Consider the following 12,277-nt stretch of genomic DNA (forward strand, 5'->3'; position numbering starts at 1 on the left):
AAGGTGACAGAGAGTGACTTTATCACTGTCGTATTATGATTTCTGATAAAGAAGTGGGTGAAAGGCAAAGCAGAAAGGGGTTTCCTTTGAGCAAGAAAAAAAAAATCTTCACACAGTAACAAATCCAGATTTCACCCACAACACTAAAAGCACCACTAAATACAAGCTTAATGAAATTAAAGAAACAATAAAAATTGAAAATGTACATACACTACAACCTGTAAAATCCATTCCTAAATTCAGAGTATTAAATTAAATTCTAAATATTAGAGAATCATTGTTTATAATAATATAAAGCTGAAAAAATGAATTGGAATCAACCTAAATGTCCATCAGTAGGGGAATGGATAAATTAATTATGGTATATTCACACAATGGAATATTATATAGGAGATAAAGTAAATACCTCTATATAAATCATGGGTCAATTAAAAATATAATTGTAAGTGAAAAGGTAGATGCAAAATGATATATGTAGAACAATAGCACAGAGAACAATACTACATATTAAGAAAATAAATAAATGCATGCATATATGTAATCACAAGTTGAAAGACATACACCAAAATTATAACAGTTTTTGCCTCTGGGGAGTGAAGAAGAAATGAGACTGGCAAGGGTGAAGATGAGGGGTAGGGGAGAAGAAATTTCTTTTGATTTATCTGTAATGTTATATTATTTTAATAGTAAAAAAAATGCTGCTGTATCACACCTCAGAGGTCATTGATGATAAAACTCACTATTATTTTATGTATCACCCAGGAAGAAAGTTGCCACAATATGCCATTAATTTTTAAAGGCCCCCAGTTTCAGAGATGATAATATGTGGGGGGAAATGTGTGACATTCTCTCTACATAAGGCAAAAATGCTAAAGGTTAAGATCTGCTCATTTCCCAAGTGGTTGAGGTACACAGTTATTGGTTATTTAAATCTGTGAACTTTTAAAAACTTTTCAAAGGGGGAAAAATACATCAGTTATAGGAATTCCTCCATAATACGTAGCATTGTAAACATATAGTGCTCATGGCAGCAACACACTGCTCTAAAGCTTAGCTACTTTTTATGTGTGCTCCCCTGATGAATTAGAATGCGGTGAAAGTGGGAGACACATCCTTAAAGGTTTGTAACCAGAGAAGCATCTGGCTCAGGACTGACATACTTAACACTTACTCAAGAAATACTTGTTCGCTGAATTGAAGTTCTCCCAGTTTAAAAGAACAATCTCAAAAAATGAAACCTCTGTCTGTTCACTAACCCATGTGCTAGGAGTTTGATGCAGCTGACTTAGGAATCCAGCTTCACAGCTCTGCACATCTGTGCAGAAAACTGTGAATGTCCATTATAAGGTTGTTTCCTGAGAGAAGAGGCAAACTTAAAACAAGTGTACTCACCCTACCATTCGTAACCAGCATACGGAAGCCAGGCTAGCTCTTTGGTTCAATATGAATTCATCGTAGTAGGTCATAGTCTGGGAACTAACTTGCCTCTAATCCTTTATTTCTCCCCTTAATTTAAAGAAAGCCTTTCTCTAGAAAATGTTCAGAAGACAAGAGGAAAAAAGATCTAGAGATAGCATTGCCAGACCAACTATGAACTCCCATTTGAATTTGAATTTCAGATAAACAATGAATAATATTTTAGAGTGCTTGTCCCATGGAATTTCAGAAAAATAACAAATAACCTTTTGCTATAAATATGTGCAAATATTACATGAGATGTATTTATACGAAACATTATTCATTGTTTATCTGAAATTCAAATTTAACTGTGTTTTATTTTCTGAACATGGCAAACCTACCTGGAGAACAAATCTGATGAAAAGAAAAGGAAAAAAATAGGACTAGAAGCTAAATGGGGGAACAGAAAATAGAGAATTGGTTAGAAGTGGCTACTAGAAAAAGAAAGAAAAAAAAACTCAGGAGCTACCCAGATGGGGCATATATTTAATTTGTAAGCCATGTACATTTTTTCTATTTTCTATTTGCATAGGAAGTTCCATTCCAAATTATGTACATTTTAGGACCACTGAGCAATGACTGTGGTCTCAGCCGCCTCAGCCATCAGTTTGTCCCTATCTAATCAATGTGTCCCCATGGGCCTGCTTCCAAGAGACCTGGATGGATCTGGCAGTTTGGCTCAGGGGTCACTCTCTCAAACCTGAGCTCTGCTGCGACCTTCTTTTTCACTGATAAGTTATAGGGTCTTGGAGTCTTGTTTGTTAACTTCGGGTTGAATACCATACGCATGTGAACTAGAGCTCTTTGTGCCAGGGAGAGGAGATGGCAAATGTCGCCCAACCTGGTTAGCCAGCCTTTCCTTTGACAACTTGGAGAACCTGAAGTGCTTGCTTGCCCCAGGTAAGAATCATTTTCTGTTGCAACCTCACAACCTTATCAACTTCTAGAGCACAGGCCGACCCTGAGTGCTGAAAAACATTAAAAAAAAAAATACCCCTTCCTGTTCCTTTCTAAGTTATAAAAATAGAAGGAAGTGGGGTGTGGGGAGGCAGAAAGAGAGGTGTCAAGCAGACATTCCCTGGGTCTGAAGGAAGCAGCAGACTCCACCGTGTCTCACACCTTCTCCGGGTTTGTGTAGAGAATTGCTGCTTGCTTACCCTGCTGCCCTCACGTCCTTGGTCTAGAGAGGTTAATATCTTCTCTCTCCCCTTTGGTTTTACTTGCAATATTTGTGGAGGTGAGAATTTAGTTATTGGGTGTTTTTCACCTTATGTTTTGATCTCAAGGGGTTTAAAATTACTTTCACTTCTGCGAACACTGTAGCCCTGCTGGGAAAAAGTGCAAACCCTCACTGTGGGCCCCTGGTAAAGGAGGCCCCAGGAGAAGGTGTTTCCATTGTGTTTCTCATTTGCAGAGCTGCCTGAGGCAGAGCTGCCCATGAAGTGGCCGACTCTGACCAGTGGCTTTCTGATTGACCGCATTGAACTTCCTGCTCACAGTGGTGCTGTGAACGAGGCAGTATTATTCCCATGTTACAGAGCAGGAGACTGAGGCAGAAAAAAAGACAGGGTCATCTGGTCATCTACATTTAAAAGACACTCAAGTCTCTGGAAAGGTAACGAGATGGAGGAAATACTATTTTCCAAAAGTGCTTTCAGAGAAAGACTTGCAGTGGCTGAGAGGGTTGCTTTGATAAGCTGCTGAAGGAAGGAAGGAGGAAGGGAAAGGAGTGATAGAGGACAGGGCTTCTCTTGTGCTGAGTGGGCTTTGTAAGTCTGGGATTGAACCAGAATCGTTCTGCCCAAGAATACCCCTTCATTTCTGTCCTCCTGCCGTACCTCTGCTCCACCTCTGCTCTAAATAGCATATATCAACAAGAAGAGTCAGAATGAAAATTTATGTCTCTTCTCATTGACAGAAGTCTCTTGTCGAAGGATCTCTCCTTTCTTAATAGTGATCAAATTTTGGAAGCTGGCAAACAGAAAGACAAGTATTGTCTGACTTAAACATAAGAAAGCTGGATTCTTAAATATGAGCACCGTATTTGGTGAGGACCATCTGACATCTGGGGAACATCACAATATGAAAGTCAAAAGTCTAAGCAAGGAGATGACAACTTAAAAAAAAAAACAAAAAAAACTATGATTGATATTCTCTGAGAGAAAACATAACGTGTTCATGAAATAAAAATAGGGTTCTGTTTAAAAAAAAAGAAGATGCAGATAACAAGAGTGAGCTTGGAAAAAAATAAAAATCTGAAAGCAAAAATGAACATCTCAGTAGAAGAGCTAGAAGATAATTTTAAGGAAATTTTTCAAAAAGTAGAGCAAAAAGACCAAGAGATGGAAAAAAAGAGAGAAAAGATTTGCAAATCAAAGGGTATGCAGAAGGCTAAACATCCAAATAAAAGAAATTCTGGAAAGACAGAACAGAGAAAATATCAATGAAATAGCTAAGAAAACTTTTCCAGAATTTAAAACAAAAAAGTCTCTTTGAGGTTCACCAAAATAAATTACCAAATAAATACATTTTCACCAACGCTATGGAATTTCAGAACACTGGGGTCAAAGAGAAAACCAAAAACACTTTCAGGAAACAAAAGTTTACTTATAAAGACTCAAGATTCAGAATGCCTTCAGATTTCTCAATAGAACAGTTAAAACTAAAAGACAATGGAGGGATTCTGATGGAAACAATTTTCCATTTAGAATATAATGACCATGACAAACAATTAATTTTCCATATTGATTAGAGACATTTTTAGATATACAATTTCTTAAAATTTTTATAGCCCATGTACTTCTTTCTCAGGAAGTAATTACAGGAGATGCCATCAAAACTAGGGATTAAACCAAGAGGACAGACACAGTGTACCCAACTCCCAGGAGATGGCCAGGCCCAAATCCTAGACCATTATCTCAGATTTAGGGCACCTTTTATTTTATTTTGATTGTTTATCAAATTGTCATGCACATAATTTAACAACAATCAACAAGATTTCTTATGATAGTTACCAACCCCCTAGGCCATCTTCTTTTTCCCACTACTTCCCACTTCCAGAGGCAAATAAATTCATCTGTTTTGGGTATCTTTCATGGCATTTCCCTTCAGATCATTAAATAACATTCTAATAGTCCTATTTCTTGAGTTATCCTCTTCAGTCATTTCCTATATATTCTCTATTCTGGAAGTTAAAAATGTACTCCACTTTCATCATCACCACCCCAACAACCACATACCCCACACTTTTTTGGATGGGTCTGCTTATTCTGAAAGTTGTTTCTTGACTTGATTTCCACACTGTGCTAAAGCTTTGGTTGTGTGAGTGTTTGTGTGTGTGACCTGATAATTGAATCTATAGATTTGAAATAAAGAAAAGACAAGGAATAAGTGAAAATAAAAATTTCCATAATCGAGACAATTACACAAATGTATGAATACAATTTTCAACAGAGACATAACAGAGACTATGCAGGATATAGAGCAAAACAGAGAAAGTGATAATAAGTAGATTTTATCAGGGCAACACATGTGTGAAATAAAAGTAAATTCAAGATAAAAGAAAACATTCAGCCTTCTTACTTTAGATACAAATTGTCAATTAGCCTGGACTCCTTACACTGAACGGTTGGGGGATCCAAACAGGAAGTATCAGCCTCAGAAATCCGAAAAGCCCCTGATGCAAACTTTTACTCTTTAATCTATAGATTAAAGAGCCTGGCCCAATGCCAGTCTGTCCTGGGGACGGACCCTCTTCTTTTGTAGAACTGCTCTTTTCTCCAGGCTAACTGTAGGATTCTCATAGAAACTATTTGTCCTAAACATCTTATTTTCCAGCCATGTCGATGGATCCACAGATGAACATGACCCAAGGCCAGGCAAATTTGAATCTTTCCCTGGGATGTTTCAAGACTCTTACAAGGGGCAGAAGTGCCACATGCCACCTAAAAATCAGACCTTCTAAAATATATAAGAAAAGGAAAACAGATGTTGAGGGACAAGTAGAAGCCTCGGCCATAACTGCCCACTAAGACAGTGCAACAGGATATTGTAACTGGAACTTTCCCTGCCTCTTGTTTGACTGAGGCACTTTCAAGGAATAACTCTGCGACTTTTCACGGCTATGCTATTTGTTGCTGTTGGTTATTACGCACACAAATTGTTACTTCACACGTGAGGAAACTGAATAAATGATGGAGTTAAAGAACAGGCAAAAACAGGATTTTAGAGAGAAGAGGGGGAAGGAAAACCTGTAGAAGTATAGAAACAGGGAATCTTGTTTGCAAGTTTGGGTAAACTTATTAGCTGACAGTTAGCTAAGAGGTTAGAATGGGCATTTTGCGCTAGAATATGTCCACTAGAGGTTTTGAAGGGAACGGTTTTATTTATGGATTCTTCAGAAAACATTGAGAGTTTAACTGTGGAGCACAAACAGCAGATATCTCTGGGTAAGGTCTGCCTATCCTTCCCAAATGCCTCAGCATTAGGTAGGGGAGGTCTGCACCCTTTTTTGCTTTAGAATTTCTCAGCACTAATAGGATGGATTTCAGCTATGCAGCTTTACAAAGGAAATGGATTTGAAAACTTATTCCATAACATATGAATCCCTTAGGTGGTTCAAGGATGTAAGAAGAGAAAAGAGAAAGAAGTTGGAAGGATTTGGGGAAGTGGCTGCCACAGAAGAAAGCTCTGCTGTGAGCTCTGTGCGGCCCTCCCCACCAGGGGTGTGGGGAGGGGGTGGAAGGAGACAAGCAGTAATGCTGTCTTCACCTCAAGACCAGCGAGGAGGCTTCCTTGGAATGGTGTGAGTGCAACACTGGTTAAGAGTTTTGTGTAGACAAAGTTGGTGTCATTTTCAGTGCCCTTCTCCACTGTCCTGTTTTGGGCAAGTGTTGGAGGAAGGTTGCTCCTGTGTAATCACAAAAGCATGATGGAGTCTTCCAAAGAACCCCTTGGAGAGCCTTAAATTAGGTGATGGAGGAGATAGAGAGGACTAGAGCTTGACTTGAAAGGTTGAAAGCAGCCCGTGGACGGGGGTTTGACTCCCTTTCAGAAAATCTAGGGTGAGAAGGGCTGATCTAACATTTTGGTGGCTGCTCTCAGGAGTGGCTGCTGGGTTGAGATGGGTCTGCATTCTATTGCAGCAAGGGATGTGGGCTGCAGGGAGGAGACAGTCTTCATGAAGTCACCTTGGGCTTTCGGAAAGACCTCCTTAGAAGCCAAAGAGAACTCAGCAGCAAAAGGCTGGAGATGTGTGTCACTAGTGCCCAGAGCCTGGAAACACAGAAGGCAGGTTGCTTCCCTCGTATGCTCAAAACCCTGCAAGGAAAAGCCAAATTGTTACAATATTGTAGGAAGGTCATTCTGTCCTTGCTTTTCCAGGAAACAGCCAGGTGAAATTCAGCTCAGGCCCTCCCTCTGGAATATTTCTCACCCAGGTATCTGTCTGCAAATTGTGCTCCTTTATCCCTTTAAATATCGTCTTAAGTTGGGTTCCTTAGAAGCACAGCCTGCAACAAGGGGTTTTGTGCAGTTACTGATTAAGGGAGTGCTCTCAGGAGAAACATATACGAAGCAAGTGAAGGAGAATGAGACAGGGGAACTACCTAAAAGCAAAGATGGGATTTCAGCAGAGGTCTAGCTTTCTCTGCCTGATGCTACGGGGACCCCTGGAATATGAATGGCACTACAGAATTGTTCCACCTTGATGCAAGGGGCCACGTTACATACCGCTCTCTCCGTCAGTCACTGGATGCAGGTGCATAACCTTCCAGTCATCTCCTAGCAAATATGGCTCCTCTTAGCTGATGACAAGTCTAAGGAGAAGGATTCAGCTGGGCCTTCAGAGGTGCCCTATGGAGACCTTCCCCCTTCCGTAACATTCACCTTTCTCTTTTCACTTCTCACTGTCTTTAATGTTTAGCCATCCCTGTCACTCACATCCTTCCATCTTTGTACTCTACTGTTAGGTCCTAAACCACTCAGATTTGGGTGTCCACTTGAGTCAATAGCGTCTTCCATCCACCCAGTTTCTATTGGCCTACAGCAGGTAGGGGTGATCTCTGATCATAGTGGCTGAGCCATTAGCAAGGTGATGGGGGCGGGGCGGGGAAACGGTAAGGAGCAAGAAGGAAGGCAGATCTTTCCTTGTGGCTTACTGAGAAACAATATCCCTGAAACTAAATCTCACTATGAGAATTATCCTTCTGATGGTACTTGTAAGTATACATTTGCTTTTGGGTGCATAGCATCTATTTGCTCTTCCAAACAGCAACCCCACGAACCTTTGCTGTAACTACCTCTTGCCAGTTGGATACTCCTTGGAGGTTCTATTTTCATACCCTCTTCTACCCAATCAGAAACATCTGATTGGCCCATCTCAAGCCAAAGGGCAGGCACATGGCTTGAGATGGGCCCGTCAGATATTTCCACCTGAAATGTGCATCTTGAGCAGGGAGACAGAGAGACTGAGGATGTTACAGTTGCAATCAGCCCAGCAGAAAAGTCCTATCTAGATTGTTTCCAGTGAAAGAACATCTCAGTGGTTCCTGCTCCCACGTCCACAGCCATCTTATCCCGGTGCCTCCCCCAACCCAGTTCTCCAACCTCCGTCTTGTTGCTTCTCTGAACTCCCAATAATCGCCTCACAGTTTCCTCTTTTGTTCTTGTTTTATTTTGCTTGTGAGTTGGTTGATTGAGGGTTTTTCATTTGTTCATTGTTGGCTGTTGTGTTTTTGTGTTTGTTCTTGTTTTATTTTGTTTTTGCCTAAATTAGCCAAAGTACATTTCGCCAGTTGTAAGCAAAGAACACCCTCTTAATCAAGCCTCCATTTAATGTCATGAGAAATCCACATTCCTTCTATGCCCTCCATTTCTTATCAACCAACACCTAGGTCTTAATAGGCTAAAGAAAAAACAAATCTATCCCTGCACATTATCCTTCACCCACTTCCTGTCCTTATGTATAATGGGTATCTTAGGTATCTTAGATACCCACTTCCTGTCCTTAGATATCTTTCAAAGTTCTCTTACATTAGTTGATGATGAAGGGGAGTTATGACCAACCTCTTCCTAATTGCTGTGGGCAACAATTAGGGGAAAGCAAAAACAAGTTAGTCTTGCATTCATATAAAGGCCACCATGTACCAGAAATGAGGTTCAGGGTGTTATCTCTTTCCACCTTTCATGTCATCTTACAGTAAATTTCCATGACTATAAGGAATCTGTGCGCTTTAACTTGGTACCGCAAGCAACCTCTACTGACTGGTTTGGTGTACCTGGGTTCTAGCCCTGGTACCAGGCCACTGTCATGTGACCTTGAGAAAATCACTTCACTTTTCAGACTTCAGTTTCTTTATAAAATGAAAGACATGGAGAACATGATGCCCAAATATAGCATTTAATGTCCACAGGAAATATAGGTCATGTAATCCGGTATCAGAATCACCCCAGAACCTGTGATTCCAGATGGGGCCAAGGGTGGGGGACTGACTGGTCCTCTTCAGTCTATCTGCTTCTGTCCATCTCTGCTACCACATGACTGTCTAATATTGCTAGGACGACTGCAATATCTTCTGCAGTGTCGGCTTGGCCTTGTCCAAAGTCTTCTCTGCACAGCAATCAAAGATCTTTTTAGAAGATGAGTCTGAATATGTCAGTCCCATTCCTTTTAGGATAAAGAAGAAAACCTTTAATCTGATCTGACCCCTCCCATTTCTTCAGTCTCAACTGCCACCACTTTTGTTCTTGTCCTATAAATTCTAGACTCACAGCCAGCTTTCAATTTCTCCAAATCCTGAAGATTTGCCTTGTTCCAGGATCTTTCCACAAGCTTTTTCCTGTGCCTCTAACACTACCCCCACCTTTCCTAGCTGCTTCACTCATCCTGCAGATCTTGGCTCAAATGTTCCATCTTCAGAGACTCTTTTCCTAGCCTCTCAGACGAGCCAGGTAGCCCTGTCAAATGATCCCTGTACTTCCCGATAGGGCCCTTATCACAATGATTATATTATACATTCATCATTTATAAGTTATATGTTTACTTCCAAGGTGTTATGTCCCCCACTGTTTTGCTCATCACGACAGCCACCACAGCTCGCACAGCCCCTAGTTCATGGTGGATACACCATAAAAGCATTGCATAAATGAGTAAAGGTGTGTAACTGGAGTGTGTCCAAGCATCCCTTCTCTTTCCTCCTCTGGGTAGGATCCATATCACCAGCCACGTGAAATCCACCTACTTTGATCAACTTCTTCCTTATCTTTACAAAACTCACCATCAATAATGTATAAAGTAGTGTACCTCTATTGGCCTTTTATTTAATAATGAAAAATGCCTAAGGTTAGCTTGCGTCCAAGGAATAGAACTGTTTTACCAGAATTTCAGTGGTTCACAGCCCAGCCCCTCACTGTGACATCCTGCTTTATTCTGGTCCCGTCAGATCCCCTGTCTTCCCCCATTAGAGGGTCTCTCCTTATCTGCTAGACCCATCATAAGAAAGTTACTCATGCTGTCCCCCCCACATTCTATCCTATCCGACAGCACTAATGTGGAATTCCAGAAACACTGAAGCCACCTATCTGTACAGCTTGAGTGCTTCCTTCCCCAAAGCTCCTGCCAGCTCAGTACAAACAGTGAGACGGCTTTCTTCCTTTTTCTGGATGGATTTGATTCGAATCACAGAATCGCACACTATTTGAACCAGAGGTCTCCTGTAAGTCCATTCCATGTAGCAACAATCTCCTCGAATGCCCTGCAGGAATCAGCTGTAGTCAGAGGTATCAAAAGAAACCAGCCCTGGGTTCAATACATGGCGAGATAACAAATATGATGATTGCTTTGTGAAGCTTAATGGAATCCTAAGTCTTCTCATTGGGCAAGTGACACCTGTCTATGCCTCAGACTCGTCATCCATAAAATGAGAACACTGATGCCTACCTCGTGTAGTGAGACACAAAGCAGAGCCCCTGGAGCAAGAGGGCAGGTCAAGATGTAGTAGCTTAAAAACTGTAGCGTTCTCATGTTTTCTGGCTCTGAGGATACGAAATCTCAAGATCAAGAAGGAATCTTTTGCCTTCAGTCTCCCATGTCTCTACAACAATATGCCCACCTGCTATGAAAGAAAGAAGTTTTAGTTTAGGCTTTATTGTTTGTTGAGTGGTTATCTCTACACACCTTGCTTTACCAGTTTGTGCATGGATTGGCTTCTTCATCTGACTTTTTCTTTCCTAAGACGTGTATAATACTGATGAGTAAGATGTTTTTAAAAAGCAAAATTTCTCCCATTATTTCATCTAATTGCTATTAGGGTAATTTTTCTAGATAAGTTCTTCTGCCATCCCTTTATTTTTTCTTAGTTTAAAAGGCTACACTTATCTCAGTCTCATTTATTCATTTAGAACAGTGGTTCTCAAGTTGGGTGATTTTGCCCATTGGGGGCATTCGGCAATATCTATAGACTGTTTTATTGTCACAGCTGAGTAAGGGGGTACTACTGGCCTCTGATGGGTAGAGATCAGTATGTTTCTAAATATTCTATCATGCACAGAAAAGCCCCCACAGCAAAGAATTATCTGGTGCCACATGTCAATAATGCTAAGGTTGAGAAACCCTGATTTAGAGTGGAGCAGTTCAGCTTCATTCTAAATCTGCTCAGCTTGTCAGAATCAGAAGAAACTTGGCTTGAATTTGGTAGCTCAGCAGCTTCAGTTCTAAGACAGGCACCTCCCATTAAACTTCTTTGTTTCCCTCCCTCCTCTCCAGTTCTGACAAACAGCTGCTTCAAAATAGTAACATGCAAAGTCTATCTTAAACACATGGAGTCAAGAAATTCAGAGTTAAGGTTTAAAAATTCTAGGCTGGCACTCTGCTGTTAAAAAAAGACAAAGCCTGAAGGTGCCAGGGTGTGAGTTGGAGACAAAGTGTCAAGCCAAGCTTTCAACTCCAACCCTGCTACTTTTGGCTTTTGTGGGCTTGGGTCAGACTCTCTGCTCTCCTGGGGTGGTTCTGTGGTTTCCTTCTGATTTCTATAGAACTTAAAGAAACAAACACTGACAATATTGAGAGCAGGCTTCCAGAGATAGAGGCATGTGCTATTTAAAGTTTGGAATCTAAATTTGTAAATAGTATTTCTTTGATAAAATCACTAAGATGTGATACTTTCTAGATTCTTCACACTTAAAACACACTATTGTTCATGCCCTTTGTCTATTCGATAAATCAATTACCCCTTAATTTTGTGAGATGCAAAAGCTGAGATGGCATAGCCAAAAAGCATGGTACTGAGAGACAGAACAAAAGTGGATTTCAGCCCCACCTCTACTGTTTACACTTGGAACACATTATATAACTTCTCTGAGTCTCACCTTCGCCTTTTATAAAACGGGGGAAATAATCTCTGCTTCACAGATAGACATTACATATAAAGTACCAATCAGAGTTCTAGAATCACTTAATAAGCATTAACGCCTAACCAAAATGCAAGGTCTGTCTCTGCAGTTATGGAGTCATATTATGCACATATGAGAAGGTAAACTAAAAAAACTTGAGATCATGAATGGCATGAAAGCCTGCCTTGCGATTCAAGAGGATTACAGAAAGATTACCCATAGTTATTTAGCCCAGTGCCAATACCTATTAGCTATGTGTATATTTATCTGAAGACAGAAAGAAGGACCAGGATACCAAAGGTAGAAAAGCCATGGGTATATTCAGAAACCATCAAGTTGTCTTAATTAGCTGGACTATAGCATATTCACTAGACTAGAAAAGTAGTTGGTCTGTACTAGTCAGATATCACCATACCATAATTATGAAATG

At 40.5% G+C, this 12,277-nt stretch overlaps 1 pseudogene; it reads right to left on the reverse strand.

Annotated features, from left to right (window-relative positions):
• LOC117036681 (annexin A1-like) overlaps positions 1-12,277 on the reverse strand; it is a 49,746-nt pseudogene that overhangs the window by 4,902 nt on the left and 32,567 nt on the right.

This window comes from Rhinolophus ferrumequinum, chromosome 17, assembly GCF_004115265.2.
Source record: "Rhinolophus ferrumequinum isolate MPI-CBG mRhiFer1 chromosome 17, mRhiFer1_v1.p, whole genome shotgun sequence".
Classification (NCBI taxonomy): domain Eukaryota; kingdom Metazoa; phylum Chordata; class Mammalia; order Chiroptera; family Rhinolophidae; genus Rhinolophus; species Rhinolophus ferrumequinum.